The sequence below is a fragment of the Schistocerca americana genome, chromosome 11, assembly GCF_021461395.2.
Source record: "Schistocerca americana isolate TAMUIC-IGC-003095 chromosome 11, iqSchAmer2.1, whole genome shotgun sequence".
Lineage (NCBI taxonomy): Eukaryota > Metazoa > Arthropoda > Insecta > Orthoptera > Acrididae > Schistocerca > Schistocerca americana.
Window position 1 is genome coordinate 81,961,765 of NC_060129.1, and position 14,537 is coordinate 81,976,301.

At 46.7% G+C, this 14,537-nt stretch overlaps 1 protein-coding gene across 1 annotated transcript in view; it reads left to right on the forward strand.

Annotated features, from left to right (window-relative positions):
* The first annotated feature begins 1,329 nt into the window (after positions 1-1,329).
* LOC124553678 (ankyrin repeat domain-containing protein 65-like) overlaps positions 1,330-14,537 on the forward strand; it is a 71,438-nt gene continuing 58,230 nt past the window's right edge. Inside the window, exon 1 of the mRNA XM_047127563.1 lies at positions 1,330-1,432. The gene's annotated coding sequence lies outside the window, so the exon portion shown is untranslated. The remainder of the gene's footprint in view (positions 1,433-14,537) is intronic.

Sequence of the window (14,537 nt, forward strand, 5' to 3'; positions counted from 1 at the left end):
GATAGCGGAACAAACACTGGTAACAGTTAGTTCTGTAAATTATCTGGGAGTATGCGTACGGAACAATTTGAGGTGGAATGATCATATAAAATTAATTGTTGGTAAGGCGGTTGCCAGGCTGAGATTCATAGGCAGAGTCCTTAGAAAATGTAGTCCATCAACAAAGGAGGTGGCTTACAAAACACTCGTTCGACCTATACTTGAGTATTGCTCATCAGTGAGGGATCCATACGAGGTCGAGTTGACAGAGGAGATAGAAAAGATCCAAAGAAGAGCGGCACGTTTCGCCACAGGGTTATTTGGTAAGCGTGATAGCGTTACGGAGATGTTTAGCAAACTCGAATGGCAGACTCTGCAAGAGAGGCGCTCTGCATCGCGGTGTAGCTTGCTGTCCAGGTTTCGAGAGGGTGCGTTTCTGCATGAGGTACCGAATATATTGCTTCCCCCTACTCATACCTCCCGAGGAGATCACGAATGTAAAATTAGAGAGATTCGAGCGCGCACGGAGGCTTTCCGGCAGTCGTTCTTCCCGCGAACCGTACGCGACTGGACAGTGGCACGTAAAATGCCCTCCGCCACTCACCGTTGGGAGGCTTGCGGAGTATAAATGTAGATGTAGATGTAGATAGATGTAGATATTAGGCGGGTTTACCAGTTTGTTTGGCTCTTCAGTGTGTACTCCGAGTTTTTCGTAATAAGGATAGTCCCTTATAATCTCACATTCGCAGCAACGACAATTTTCACGCTGACGTGCAAAACGAAAGCGACGACTCGAAACAGAGGATGTTGACTACAGGAACAGAAGGCGACTGGAAAAGGAAAGGGAGGTAATGACAGTGGCACGTAAAGTGCCCTCCGCCACACACATTTGGGTGGCTTGTGGAGTATAAATGTAGATGTAGATGTAGATAGATGTAGATATTAGGCGGGTGTACCAGTTTCTTTGGCTCTTCATTGTGTATTCCGAGTTTTTCGTAATAAGGATAGTCTCTTATTACGTCACTTTCGCAGCAACGGCAGTTTTCGCGCTGACGTGTAAACGAAAGCGACGACTCGAAACAGAGGAACAGAAGGCCAGAGCAGTAGCAGTAGATGCATCTTTTTTTTTCTAGTCCACTGAGACTAGAAGTAGGTCGTGAGAAAGGGTCTTTACTGAGGATGAGCGGCTGTCTAGGAAGGCGGGAGTCCGAATGACACTCAGACTGCAGCGCACTGTCACAGGAGGTATCGAGTCGACTGATTACGCGGAAGCGAAGGTTGCGGCCTTCACCCGCCGGCGTTGCAACAGCGGCAGCGGCGGTCACGTGACGGCGGAGCTGCTGCGCCGCGTCGTTCTGGAACAGTTGCCGGAGAGGCGCGGCAGCAGGCGGACCTGGAGCGAGGGTTGCGGCTTCCCATCTGGAATCCACGGCAGGCGGGCGTGGCACGGCAGGTAGGAGGGTTTAACCAGCCAGCACTGCTACCACTGAACGCGCTCCAGTCTGGGGAGGTGAGACGGCTGATGAAATACGGGGACCTGGCGGCGGAGGGGCGCCAACTGTCAGACCGTCTCGTTGCGTCCTAACTTCTCTGTGTAATTTATCTATACGGTGATTTTTTTCCACCGTCAGCAAACTCTAGGGATTGATCGATGAGAGGATACGGAACAAAAAGGGTCTAATGAACTTACACTACTGGCGATTAAAATTGCTACACCACGAAGATGACGTGCTACAGACGCGAAATTTAACCGACAGGAAGAAGATGCTGTGATATGCAAACGATTAGCTTTTCAGAGCATTCAGAGCGACACCTACAACGTGCTGACATGAGGAAAATTTCCAACGATTTCTCATACACAAACAGCAGTTGACCGGCGTTGCCTGGTGAAACGTTGTAGTGATGCCCCGTGTAAGGAGGAGAAATGCGTACCATCACGTTCCCGACTTTGATAAAGGTCGTATTGTAACCTATCGTGGTTGTGGTTTATCGTACCGCGTCATTGCTGCTCGCGTTGCTCGAGATACAATGACTGTTAGCAGAATATGGAATGGGTGGGTTCAGGAGGGTAATACGGAATGGCGTGCTGGATCCCAACGGCCTCGTACCACTGGCAGTACAGATGACAGGAATCTTATCCGCACGGCTGTAACGGATCGTGCAGCCAGGTCTCGATCACTGACTCAACAGATGGGGACGTTTGCAAGACAACAACCATCGGTACGAACAGTTCGACGATATTTGCAGCAACACGGACTATCAGCTCGGAGACCGTGGCTGCGGTTACTCTTGACGCTGCATCACAGACAAGAGCGCCTGCGATGGTGTACTCGGTGACGAACCTGGGTGCACAAATGGCAAGACGTAATTTTTTCGGATGAATCCAGGTTCTATTTACAGCATCATGATGGTCGCATCACTGTTTGGCGTCATCACGGTGAACGCATATTGTAAGCGTGTATTCGTCATCGCCATACTGCCGTATCATCCGGCATGATGGCATGGCGTGCCATAGGTTACACATCTCGGCCACCTCTTGTTTGCATTGAAGGCACTTTGAACAGTGGACGTTACATTTCAGATGTGTTACAACCCGTGGCTCTACCCATCATTCGATCCCTGCGAAACCCTGTATTTCAGCAGGATAATGCACGATCGCATGTGGCAGGTCCTGTATGGGCCTTTCGGATACGGAAGATGTTCGACTGCTGCACTGGTCAGCACATTCTCCAGATCTCTCACCATCTGAAAACGTCTTTTCAATGGTGGCCGAGCAAATGGCTCGTCGCAATATGGCTGTCTACTCTTGATGAACTGTGGTATCGCGTTGAAGCTGCATGAGCAGCTGTACCTGTAAACGCCATCCAAGCGCTGTTTGACTCAATGCCCAGGCATATCAAGGCCGTTATTACAGCCAGAGGTGGTTGTTATGGGTACTGATTTCTCAGGATCTGTTTTTGTTGTTGTGGTCTTCAGTCCTGAGACTGGTTTGATGCAGCTCTCCATGCTACTCTATCCTGTGCAAGCTTCTTCATCTCCCAGTACCTACTGCAACCTACATCCTTCTGAATCTGCTTAGTGTATTCATCTCTTGGTCTCCCCCTACGATTTTTACCCTACACGCTGCCCTCCAATACTAAATTGGTGATCCCTTGATGCCTCAGAACATCTCCTACCAACCGATCCCTTCTTCTAGCCAAGTTGTGCCACGAACTCCTCTTCTCCCCAATTCTATTCAATACTTCCTCATTAGTTACGTGATCTACCCATCTAATCTTCAGCATTCTTCTGTAGCACCGCATGTTGAAAGCTTCTATTCTCTTCTTGTCCAAACTATTTATCGTCCATGTTTCACTTCCATACATGGCTACACTCCATACAAATACTTTCAGAAATGACTTCCTGACACTTAAATCTATACTCGATGTTAACAAATTTCTCTTCTTCAGAAACGCTTTCCTTGCCATTGCCAGTCTACATTTTATATCCTCTCTACTTCGACCATCATCAGTTATTTTGCTCCCCAAATAGCAAAACTCCTTTACTACTGTAAGTGTCTCATTTCCTAATCTAATTCCCTCAGCATCACCCGACTTAATTCGACTACATTCCATTATCCTCGTTGTGCTTTTGTTATTGTTCATCTTATATCCTCCTTTCAAGACACTATCCATTCCGTTCAGCTGCTCTTCCAAGTCCTTTGCTGTCTCTGACAGCATTACAATGTCATCAGCGAACCTCAAAGTTTTTATTTCTTCTCCGTGGGTTTTAATACCTACTCCGAATTTTTCTTTTGTTCCCTTTACTGCTTGCTCAATATACAGATTGAATAACATCGGGGAGAGGCTACAATCCTGTCTTACTCCCTTCCCAACCACTGCTTCCCTTTCATGTCCCTCGACTCTTATAACTGCCATCTGGTTTCTGTACAAATTGTAAATAGCCTTTCCCTCCCTGTATTTTACCCCTGCCACCTTTAGAATTTGAAAGAGAGTATTCCAGTCAACATTGTCAAAAGCTTTCTCTAAGTCTACAAATGCTACAAACGTAGGTTTGTCTTTCCTTAATCTTTCTTTTAAGATAAGTCGTAAGGTCAGTATTGCCTCACGTGTTCCAGTATTTCTACGGAATCCAAACTGATCATCCCGAGATCGACTTCTACTAGTTTTTCCATTCGTCTGTAAAGAATTCGTGTCAGTATTTTGCATCTGTGGCTTATTAAACTGATTGTTCTGTAATTTTCACATCTGTCAACACCTGCTTTCTTTGGGATTGGAATTATTATATTCTTCTTGAAGTCTGAGGGTATTTCGCCTGTTTCATATATATTGCTCACCAGATGGTAGAGTTTTGTCAGGACTGGCTCTCCCAAGGCCGTCAGTAGTTCCAATGCAATGTTGTCTACTCTGGGGGCCTTGTTTCGACTTAGGTCTTTCAGTGCTCTGTCAAACTCTTCACGCAGTATCGTATCTCCCATTTCATCTTCATCTACATCCTCTTCCATTTCCATAATATTGTCCTCAAGTACATCGCCCTTGTATAGACCCTCTATATACTCCTTCCACCTTTCTGCTTTCCCTTCTTTGCTTAGAACTGGGTTTCCATCTGAGCTCTTGATGTTTATACAAGTGGTTCTCTTATCTCCAAAAGTCTCTTTAATTTTCCTGTAGGCAGTATCTATCTTCCCCCTAGTGAGATAAGCCTCTACATCCTTACATTTGTCCTCTAGCCATCCCTGCTTAGCCATTTTGCACTTCCTGTTGATCTCATTTTTGAGACGATTGTATTCTTTTTTGCCTGCTTCATTTACTCCATTTTTATATTTTCTCCTTTCATCAATTAAATTCAATATTTCTTCTGTTACCCAAGAATTTCTACTAGCCCTCGTCTTTTTACCTACTTGGTCCTCTGCTGCCTTCACTACTCCATCCCTCAAAGCTACCCATTCTTCTTCTACTGTATTTCTTTCCCCCATTGCTGTCAATTGTTCCCTTATGCTCTCCCTGAAACTCTGTACAACCTCTGGTTCTTTCAGTTTATCCAGGTCCCATCTCCTTCAGTTCCCACCTTTTTGCAGTTTCTTCAGTTTTAATCTACAGGTCATAACCAATAGATTGTGGTCAGAGTCCACATCTGCCCCTGGAAATGTCTTACAATTTAGAACCTGGTTCCTAAATCTCTGTCTTACCATTATATAATCTATCTGATACCTTTTAGTATCTCCAGGGTTCTTCCATGTATACAACCTTCTATCATGATTCTTAAACCAAGTGTTAGCTATGATTAAGTTGTGCTCTGTGCAAAATTCTACCAGGCGGCTTCCTCTTTCATTTCTTAGCCCCAATCCATATTCACCTACTATGTTTCCTTCTCTCCCTTTTCCTACACTCGAATTCCAGTCACCCATGACTATTAAATTTTCGTCTCCCTTCACTACCTGAATAATTTCTTTTATTTCATCATACATTTCTTCAATTTCTTCGTCATCTGCAGAGCTAGTTGGGATATAAACTTGTACTACTGTAGTAGGTGTGGGCTTCGTATCTATCTTGGCCACAATAATGCGTTCACTATGCTGTTTGTAGTAGCTTACCCGCATTCCTATTTTCCTATTCATTATTAAACCTACTCCTGCATTACCCCTATTTGACTTTGTGTTTATAATCCTGTAGTCACCTGACCAGAAGTCTTGTTCCTCCTGCCACCGAACTTCACTAACTCCCACTATATCTAACTTTAACCTCAGGATCTATGCAGCCGAATTGTGTGAAAATGTAATTAGATGTCATTTCTAGTATAATATATATCTGCAACGAATACCCGTTCATCATCTGTATTTGCTCTTGGTGTAGCAATTTTAATGGCCAGTAGTGCATGTACAGAAATGCGTGGTTTCCACGCTATAGACCATTTATTGCAACATACATTGTTGCAGAGACTGCAGTCTAATATGCGCTGTACCGTGCGGTCAGTGTTACAGTATCTGTCGAAAATGGTTTCCATGTGCGGCAACGCACAGTCTTGTCTCACAAGTTCACATAGTCCAGGCTGCTCCCAAACAGCGTCAAAACGAGCACGAATACGGTGCTCCAGTGTCGCCACATCTGGAATGGGCTCTGCATACACGATGTTTTTGAGATGGCCCGGTAGCCAGATACCGCACTGGTTGAGATATGGTGAAAGACAGTCCGTGCAACTGGACTCCTTCGTTCGATCCATTGGCTGGGGAAGACACGAGTGAGATGCGCCCGGACGTTAACGGCGAAGTGCACTGGAGCATCAGCGTTTGAGGATACGGGACAAAAAAATGTCAAATGAACTTGATACGCCCGCTAAAGCCGCTGGGAAGAACAGGTTATGAGGATTGTAGAAAGAGCCAAATAGGTTGGGGTCATTTTCATCTTCTAAATGTAATTTACTGTAATTTAATAACACTTTTACATCCACATAGCCGGCCGGCCGCGGTGGTCTCGCGGTTCTAGGCGCGCAGTCCGGAACCGTGTGACTGTTACGGTCGCAGGTTCGAATGCTGCCTCGGGCATGGATGTGTGTGAAGTCCTTAGGTTAGTTAGGTTTAAGTAGTTCTAAGTTCTAGGGGACTTATGACCACAGCAGTTGAGTCCCATAGTGCTCAGAGCCATTTGAACCATTTGAACCACATAGCCGGACCTTTACCGAATGCAACTCTTTCGTGGCTGAAGGCCTCCAAACAAGAAATCTTAACAAATCAGTAAGGTAAAAATCCAATTAAGATAGCAATAAAACAAAAAAACCATCACCGCAAAGTAGATAGGACAAACATATGCGAGGTGCATTACAAATGGGTGAAGGCCACAATTAAGTTTCAAAATTTTAGACTATATTGCCATAGACTTTTAAAGGCATAAGGCCACAATGTTTAAAAACAATAAATCTTACACATCAACAACATAAAAATGCAATTAAAGAGGTAAATAAAATAAATAAAAAGAAACATATCACGGCTAAGTGGAAAGCCTCAAGGCAAACACATAGGACAAACATATGCAAGGTGCAATACCAATGGCTGAAGGCCACAATTACGATTCAAAATTTTAAAATATATTACCATAATATTTTAAAAGCAGAAGGTCTCAATTTTTAAGCTTGAAAGATAAATTTAAGAATTAATTTTGCAAAATTTTTAAGAAGAAAGGATAATAAACATAAACCTAAAATTTTAAGCAGCTGACAACAGATAATTAAACACTGGTGGCACTCAGAAGCCTCCAGGGAGGTGGGTCAGCCCTCGTTCACTTAGGCGAGACGGGTGGTGAGCCCAGCTACACTTGATCTGTCAGAATCCAACCAGGGGACAGCCACGGTCTGGCCGACACGACGACTTGCAGAGAAGGTTACAAACGTGATAATCCACAATGGAGTATGTATTAGCTGTCGACATTACACACCAAGTTGGACAGCGACAACAGGTGAGGAAAGGACACTCCCTGAAATTACGTTAGTGGCCAGGGCAGGTAGCCAAAACACTAACGGCCACAAGGCAGAAAATTCCACGAGTGCACTCAAATTGTAGTCAACCGAAATGGTAAATTGCACCGCATGGCGGCTAAATTTCAGCAGTAGAAACACTCGGTGTTGCTCACAGGAAACCACCCTGAATGGGCATGGCTTGGGTAGTTGAAGCCATTACTCAACTCTGACGTCCTGGGTCGGTAAACCACGAAGCTCGTAGCGATCGGACAGCTCCACATACTCTCCGACATTGTGCAGGGGCTGCCAGCAGACCCAGCCGGCTGTACCGTGTGGAGATAACTTACCTCATCTCCAACAATCGACCAAATCACTTCAGAATGCCGACATCTAAAATCGTCGTCAGTGGAAATAATGCCAACTATATGCACAGTTTGACAAACACTTGCACGAAGACCTGAACGATACCCAACAGTAACTAAACACGCACGAAGTCAAATCGAGAGTCGATGCACACAGACACACAGCCGACTCATGAACGATCGGCGAGCCAAAACGCGCTGTCCGGTAGGACGACCGACCGACGATCCACCAAGACCGTGGCCCGGCTCAAGTGATGCGTGGCGGCAACGGTCGGGCGAGCCATGCTGACGCAGACCTCACTGCTGCTCCAACCCGAATGCATTTATGTTGGCGGCCGAGTTTAGGTTCGTTCTGCGCATCTGACGACGCAAAACACAGCCATCCAATGAACAGAGAACGACGTTGCCAGATCTCGACTGCAGTGCAGAGCATGGACGAGTGTCTTCAGTTATAGAAACGTTCAGTCATAAATAAAGTAATAGAACAAAAGCAATGTCTTGATAGCAGACTTTCTTTTATACTGCTTTTTCGCAATAAAGAACAGCGGTAATTGTTTATTTCCTATTGTACTTCGACGAAGCGTGAGTAATTCATAGTTATACCAACAGTATTTGTCAGTATTTTGCGTGACGTGTTAGAGTCCTATTGGCATACTAAAGCCGGACGAGCCGCGATAGCGTAACGGTTAAGGTGTTTGGCTTCTGTGTGAAAGGTCATGAGTTCAAATCTTGAGGGGTGCTTAAAATTTTCATTATATCGAAGTGCCGTACTTCACGAATTACATTCGTTTGAATGCAATTTTTTGAAATTTCTAGTGCTTTGTCTCTTCATTAACCCTTTCGCTGCTGCAGACACGTGCTCCCCGCATTCCGCGCTGTGCGCGATTTTGTCATCACTGCACTGCTCGCCTGTGCAGACACATGGTGTTCCCACTACTTTGACACGCTTATCATTCGATTTCACAAAAACTATTTGGCCCAAAAATTTGATTTTTACACGTCTTCTTGACTGATACATTCCCCCCATAAATGACTTAATTTTGTTTCGATGTTCAACGCAGTTATTATGCAGCATTAAATGTAGTAAACCATTGCACGAAATTTTGAAGAGTTTGCAGAGGTAGAAGTCCATAGCGTATACTTTCCGTATTGTCGATTTTAGTTGCCACAATGTTGAGAATGAAATGTGGACAAGATACCTAAATTTCATATAAAATTTACTGTATAACAATATCTCATTTAAGTACCACATAGGTGTCGTATGTAATATTGAGAAATATTCCGTCTTTCGCGACTGTAACAAAAGTTTTATTTACAATAAGCACGTTTGGCTTTATTTTAAAGCACTTCAATCAAGGAAAGGTATGGCACATACACAATGGTACTCATATTCTCTTTATTGTTTTTGTTCCACAGTCGCAGTTTTACCAATGGTACTGAAATATATTCCTCTTCTGCAACTGTAATAAGCGACTTATTTAGACCAGACGCGTTTTTCTCTTTTGAAGCATATTCAGTGGACAGTATTTTGTGTCCCCCATTGCCAAGTCACCTTTCGTAGTTTTGTGCTGCGGCAACACAATATTCAGCGTTTGTGTTGGCTGATCAGTGTTTTAGCAAATAAATGATGTTTGTGTGTGCCACACATAAAAAATATATGTGACATATCTCAGAGCACTTCACTGATAGACGGTATATTCAAGTCCTAATGTTTTTGTAAGACCACAGTTTTGCTTAATGTATTTTGTCTACTTCCTTTTGATTGATTGAAGTGCTTTAAAATAAAGCCAAACGTGCTCATTGTAAATAAAACTTTTGTTACAGTCGCGAAAGACGGAATATTTCTCAATATTACATACGACACCTATGTGGTACTTAAATGAGATATTGTTATACAGTAAATTTTATATGAAATTTAGGTATCTTGTCCACATTTCATTCTCAACATTGTGGCAACTAAAATCGACCATACGGAAAGTGTACTCTATGGACTTTTACCTCCGCAAACTCTTCAAAATTTCGTGCAATGGTTTACTATATTTAATGCTGCATAATAACTGCGTTGAACATCGAAACAAAATTAAGTCATTTATGGGGGGAAGGTATCAGTCAAGAAGATGTGTAAAAATGAAATTTTTGGGCCAAATAGTTTTTGTGGAATCGAATGATAAGAGGGTCAAAGCAGTCGGAACACCATGTGTCTGCACAGGCGAGCAGTGCAGTGATGACAAAATGGCGCACAGTGCGGAATGCGGGGAGCACGTCTCTGTAGCAGCGAAAGGCTTAATGCGGCCGTGGTGGCTTTACTTCATGACTGCGCGCTGCCCCCTAAACGTAAGCTTGCGAACTATACTACACTATGGCGCTGCTTCTGTTGGCGCGTGCGTCGTGTGCAACTGGCAACGCAGCAATCTCCCGCGTCTCGGCGGGCATGCGCGAGCCGCCGAGGTAAAAGAATTGAATTATAGTGCCGCATTGCAACTCCCGACTGCACTCCAGATGCTTCCCAACCGACTGACAGACCCGAGCCCGCAACCCGAACTGGCTTACGACAGACAGTGACCGGGAAGTAATAGCAGTCCAGCACAGATACTACGAGAGGGGATAGATCGATATCTACATCTACATCTACAGCCATACTCCGCAAGCCACCTGACGGTGTGTGGCGGAGGGTATCTTGAGTACCTCTATCGGTTCTCCCTTCTATTCCAGTCTCGTATTGTTCGTGGAAAGAAGGATTGTCGGTATGCTTCTGTGTGGGCTCTAATCTCTGTGATTTTATCCTCACGATCTCTTCGCGAGATATACGTAGGATAATAAAAGGATGGGGCCCCTCCACGCCCGCACCAACGTGGTGACCAACACAAAAGTTCTACTGTCACCTCCGTATGCATGTTAGTTTTGAATCAAGGCGTCACAGGATGCAGGCTGTGATGCTATCCATGCGTCTGGGTAAGGCTACTCATTAACATGGTCCATCAGGAGATAGTAGTGGTCGAAAGCGATCGAAGGGTAGCGGTTGTAAGAGCGGAGGAAAAAAAGTGCCAAGGCCAGCGCCAAGGGAAAAAAACCTCTGCGACAGTAGGACGGGTAGTAAGAGCAGTAGCGGTTTGCTAGCTGCGACAGAGCATGCAAGGTGAGGGGGGTTAGCGTGAGGTATCGTGCAACGTTACCTATGTACTGCGTGGTCGTTCGCTGGGTCAGTCCGGTGCCGCGGCTGGGCTCCCTCGTTGTCTCCTGGGCCGGCCGCAGTGGCTTACTCCCTGTAACACAAAAGTTCGGCGCGGCAGCGCGGCGACGCTTGCGCGATGAAGACTGCCCTGGCGGTTTTCTTCTTTGCACCTTTCACCTGCGGTGCTGCTGGGGCAACCGCTGGGACAGGCGCGCGAACGTCCTTCTGCGAGGTCGCAGGAGTGTTCGCAGGTACGACTGCACTGAGGCCCTGGGCGAAGACTGCTCGCAGTTGCCTCAAGGCCTCTTCCTTCTCTGCAGCCACGGCGGCTGCGAAGGCAGCCCTCTCCGCCGCCATGACGGCTTTGAGAGCTGCTGTGGCCTCCTTCACGGCGATGCCGAGCTCGAGGTCACATCTCTTCGCGGGAGGGCGAGCTGCGTCCTGGCTGCCCGTTTCCGAGCGGCCGTCCCCGCCCCTGGCAGGTGGATCTGCTGCTGCGCCGTCCCTCAGCTGCACCGGGCTGTTCTCCGCCCTACGCCGTTTCCGACGTCGTCTTCTCTTCTGCTGCTGCGTCGGTGCGGCCGCGGCCGCTTCGCCGCCCCCGGCACGGCTGCGGCTAGAGAAAGCCGCGCAACCGCGCCAACTGGCGACGTGCGGGCCGCCACACCGGACACAAGTCGGCAGAGCGTTGCTGCCGCGGTCGCAGGCGCGGCTGTCGTGCTCACCGGAGCACTTGACGCACCGCGCCGCGTTGCGGCAGTACTTCGCAACATGGCCCTCGCCCTGGCACCTGAAGCACTGGGGCTGAGGATCCATGGCGGTCGGGAGAGCTTCCGTCGTAACCGGGAAGCCCAGCAACTTCCGCAAGTCGAAGATGTCGCTCCCGCCGTCGACCGTCTGCACGGTCACGGCATAGAGCGGCGCCCTCTTCCTGTTGGTCCCGTTGTGCAACCTTGCGGCTGCATTACCAAACCCGGCTCGCAGCAGCCCTTCCCGGACCGCTGCCTCGTCACAGCACCAAGGCAACCCCCTGAGGAGTGCCTTAGTCGTCTTCATCCTTCCTACGGAAGATGCCTTCTCCGGCGCGTCGACGATGTGGTCGGCCACTGCGACCTTGATCGCCCTGTGGTCGGCCACGTTTGCGGCTCGAACGCAGATCAGCGAGTCTGTATCGACAGACTCGTAGACCACCTCGTTCCGAGCGCATTTCGTCATGGTGTCGAACAGCGCTGTCCACCCGCCTTTGCACTTGACGTACAAAGGGGGGACAGGCCGCGACTCGTCTTCTCGGGAGTTCCTTGCACGGTCGGCAGACTCAGAGAGTCGCACAACCGAAGGACCCTTCGTAGCGGCAGGTTTTCTCTGCGCACCCTTCTTTCCCATGCTGCGAGGCGCGGAACACGACAATTTGCACGCGTTGTCAAAACAACGCACGACAATTTGCTCTCCGCAGCGCCCACAGCGCTGCGAGTAAGCGAAGCGCGCAACAGCAGCGATGCGCTCGCCTCGCCAGCTCAGGCCGCTCTTGCGGTCTGCCGCATATACGTAGGAGGGAGCAATATACTGCTCGACTGTTCGGTGAAGGTATGTTCTCGAAACTTCAACAAAAGCCCGTACCGAGCTACTGAGCGTCTCTCCTGCAGAGTCTTCCACTGGAGTTTATCTATCATCTCCGTAGCGCTTTCGCGATTACTAAATGATCCTGTAACGAAGCGCGCTGCTCTCCGTTGGACCTTCTCTGTCTCCACTATCAACCCTATCTGGTACGGATCCCACACTGTTGAGCAGTATTCGAGCAGTGGGCGAACAAGCGTACTGTAACCTACTTCCTTTGTTTTCGGATTGCATTTCCTTAGGATTCTTCCAATGAATCTCAGTCTGGCATCTGCTTTACCGACGATCAACTTTATGTGATCGTTTTAAATCACTCCTAATGCGTACTCCCAGATAATTTATGGAATTAACTGCTTCCAGTTGCTGACCTGCTATATTGTAGCTAAATGATAAGGGATCTATCTTTCTATGTATCTTCTCTATCTCTTCTATCAACCCTATCTGGTACGGATCCCACACTGTTGAGCAGTATTCGAGCAGTGGGCGAACAAGCGTACTGTAACCTACTTCCTTTGTTTTCGGATTGCATTTCCTTAGGATTCTTCCAATGAATCTCAGTCTGGCATCTGCTTTACCGACGATCAACTTTATGTGATCGTTTTAAATCACTCCTAATGCGTACTCCCAGATAATTTATGGAATTAACTGCTTCCAGTTGCTGACCTGCTATATTGTAGCTAAATGATAAGGGATCTATCTTTCTATGTATTCACAGCACATTACACTTGTCTACATTGATATTCAATTGCCATTCCTTGCACCATGCATCAATTCGCTGCAGATCCTCCTGCATTTCAGTACAGATTTCCATTGTTACAACCTCTCGATACACCACAGCATAATCTGCGAAAAGCCTCAGTGAACTTCCGATGTCATCCACAAGGTCATTTATGTATATTGTGAATAGCAACGGTCCTACGACACTCCCCTGCGGCACACCTGAAATCACTCTTACTTCGGAATACTTCTCTCCATTGAGAATGACATGCTGCGTTCTGTTACCTAGGAACTCTTCAATCCAATCACACAATTGGTCTGATAGTCCATATGCTCCTACTTTGTTCAAGACCATTGTATTTGTACAGCAAACACAGACGGAAGAGCTTCAACCTGGCGATACGCGCACTATTTTGTCAGTAATCATGATGTAGCGTCATTCTTTCTTTAAATACTGTCAGTGTTTAATGTTACGTCTTTTGAACGACAGCGATTTGTTTCGTTGCTATGGACTGCACAATTGCCTCGCTTGTCCCAATAATACCAGCAGCTTCTTAAAGTGATTTGCTCTCTTCACCTTGGGAGACAACTATTTGCCTTTCCTCTGTAGTTGCTTCCTTCTCTTTGCGTCGCAATTTGCTGTTGCGCGGCATTCACCGCGTATCAGAAGCAACACACACAAGGCGCAGCTTCTAGAGAGCAGCTACGAAGGCTGGTTCGTCGCGCGTTCCGCGAAGAGAGAGAGAGAGAGAGAGAGAGAGAGAGACAGGCAGGGAGGGCGGGGAGAGGGGGGAGGGGGGGGGGAAGGAGACGTTACTTCGTCAGATCACGCACTGAGACACGTGACGCCGTGCTACATACACAGTGGTCTTTAAGAACTGCAGCCTTAGTACTGATAATCCTTGCGCGCACACACACAACCTTCCACGTAGAATTACAACATTCCCAATCGTATAAAATATCGAGATAAATAATTGCTCTTCATTAACTTCTATGTGGTTGAAGACGACGGAGTGAAAGTACAACAGCTGTAAAGAAAAACATAAACAGCCAGGAAAAACGCTGCATGTGATAACAAGGTATACGTGCAAAACTTTGTGCTGTTTTCAGGTTTGTAAAAACTTTCTTAAAAACTCTACTTCATATACAGGGTGTTACAAAAAGGTACGGCCAAACTTTCACGAAACATTCCTCACACACAAAGAAAGAAAACATGTTATGTGGACATGTGTCCGGAAACGCTT